A 2,569-nucleotide genomic window follows, 5' to 3' on the forward strand; every position below is an offset into this window, starting at 1 on the left:
TTGTTTTGTGTTTTACCTTAGTGAATTCTTCATATCATCAATAAGTCTTATTTGCCAAATTATTTCTAAAACTTAGTTGGACCTATTGCTCTTTATCACTTGTCTGGGAAATGTTTGCTTATCATTATGACAAATAGTCCCTAATACTGTACACCAGGGGTGTCAAACTCATTCCACAGAGGGCCAAGTGTCTGCAGGCTGGTTTTCAAATAAGCCCTAGACAACGAGGTGTTGGGAGTTTCTTACTAATTAGTGACCATAATTCAGCAATCAATTACAAGGGAGGAGCGGAAAACCTGAAGACACTCGGCTCTCCATGGAATGAGTTTGACACGTGTCCTGTACATTGTCCTCACTTTGTATACTGTAGAAGTGGTCATGCACACGAAGGAAAGTACAGTACATAATAATAATATATGACATTTAAGACACTTTTGTCCAAAGCGACTTAGCTAATGCGTTCCCTCTCGCTCTCCCTTGGATAGAGGTGAAGGTATATGTCACCCCCACCGGTCTTCCCTGGGCCAGACTGATTAACTCTTATTAATTATCCCTGACTGACAACACCATGGAATAATAGGTGCTATTGATACGGGTGGCTGTGACCCTATGCTGTCCTGGCAGCCTATTGATTGGAGAGATTTGTCAGGCTGGCCTTGGTCCTGGCCCTGATGGATGTCATATTGACTCTCCCCCGTTCGTAGACACCCAGTAGGTGGTCGCTAACACACCGGCTACTTTCAGAAGTTAGTCTTTCTGGTGTTTCCTCTCACTATTACAAATATACTGTAACTTACCATTCATCACTGTGGATATGTTTTATTGTTGTTGAAACCAGCTGGACATCTCAAGTCCATTTAAAAGGCCTGCCTCTTGGGAATTGGAGAGAAAATGTTGCAGTTTTCAAGCTAATTTCCTGCAATTCTACACATTTTGTCCTGCCCCAATTTGCTTGAAAACAGCAACATTTTCTATCCAATTCCCAAGAGGCAGGCATTTTAAATGTTCTTTCCCGGACCTGAGACTTGGTTCATCCAGCCATGTGCTGCAGATGTCAAAATCCCTGTTTTTATCGCACTCGAGTTGTGTTCTATTTATGAGAGGGTCCCTGAATCATTTTTTCATATTTTGTTGTTGTGGCTTTAAAGCTAATATCTTGTAATTCTAAACATTATGACATTAGGCAGAGAGAAAACCTTGCAGTTTTAAAGCGTAAATTACAGTGCATTTATGTAAAAGTAAAATGTAAATTTTGGGGAAATATTATTTAGTTGAAAAATTGATAATTGGTGGAGTTCTTTGATACCAATATCCCTTTGAGCGTCCCAGGCCCATGTTGCCCAGGGTTAAGAACATAAATTGTAGATTAATAATATTGTATTGTATTGCACACTGTAAACTTACTCCACATATCCCTTGCCCAAAGTCATTTAATCTGTTAGTAATATTCATTAAAAAAATAAAGATTATTATTTTATTTATTTTTTTAGATCTGGCGGTGGAGCCCCTGCAGTACCTCTGCTGACCCCACTTTAAGAACCCCTGGACTACACAACACGTCTGGTATTCATCCATTCACTACTTGTCACCCTGATTAAAGTTGAAATCCGTAAAGGGGGAATAGGCGCCACTGTTTGCCCAAGCACCTTCGTGATTGTTTTTGTTATGTTGATGAACTGGAGGAGCATCTAGCATCGTGGTTTGTAAAAGTCTCAGTACATATTCTGCTCTTTATCGCACGTGCAATGATGTCCGACYGGGACAAAACTGTTGTTTGAAGTAACTTCTTTGTTTTTGTAATATCACAAACACGTGGCAGTTTCACCAACTATGAATCATTTTGCATCATCATGACGATGTGGCCGGTGACATTTTGCTTCTTGAAAACTTGTCTCCTGACATGCAAAACATTTTGGTACTGTATCAACAGTGGACTAATGAAAAAAATAGGGGATTTTAAGGATGCATCAAAAAAATTGCTACACAAACAGATGGACCATATGAGGAGAGATACAGCCATCAGAAATCCTGAGCTTGCTGATTTAATACTGAGTCAGGAAGAGTAGAAGAGACCAGGGGGAGAGGGTTACTGAACCTTCCCTACCCATCCTGTCTGTCTTCAAGCCACTTTGCTGCCACCTACCCAATCCTGCTCAGGAAGTGGGATCCTGCCCCCTTCTGGACATACATATATCATGCTACTTCACGTGTAAGAAGGACAACAATGATTGGATGACCCTCCTTAATGTATTGAAGATGAGGCAAAACAGTTTCCAATAACTCTCTTTATTCATCACACGCAGTCTGTATATTTGTTTTGCGATACAGACATCACTATTGATGATACAACACAAATATATACAAATCACATGTATGAGCTTGATGGGTCATGTTTAGTGTTTAGACATTGTTACTGTACACATGACAACATCACTTACCCTCAGTGTAAACTAATGTATGAGCTTGATTCATTCTTTGTCCTGGAGCTCCGTGGCTCAGAGGCTCAGCTCACTGTTGGTTTGTCCCAGGAACCATGCCCTCTCCTGCAGCCCCTGAACCTCTGTCTCCC

This window comes from Salvelinus sp. IW2-2015, linkage group LG4q.1:29, assembly GCF_002910315.2.
Source record: "Salvelinus sp. IW2-2015 linkage group LG4q.1:29, ASM291031v2, whole genome shotgun sequence".
Lineage (NCBI taxonomy): Eukaryota > Metazoa > Chordata > Actinopteri > Salmoniformes > Salmonidae > Salvelinus > Salvelinus sp. IW2-2015.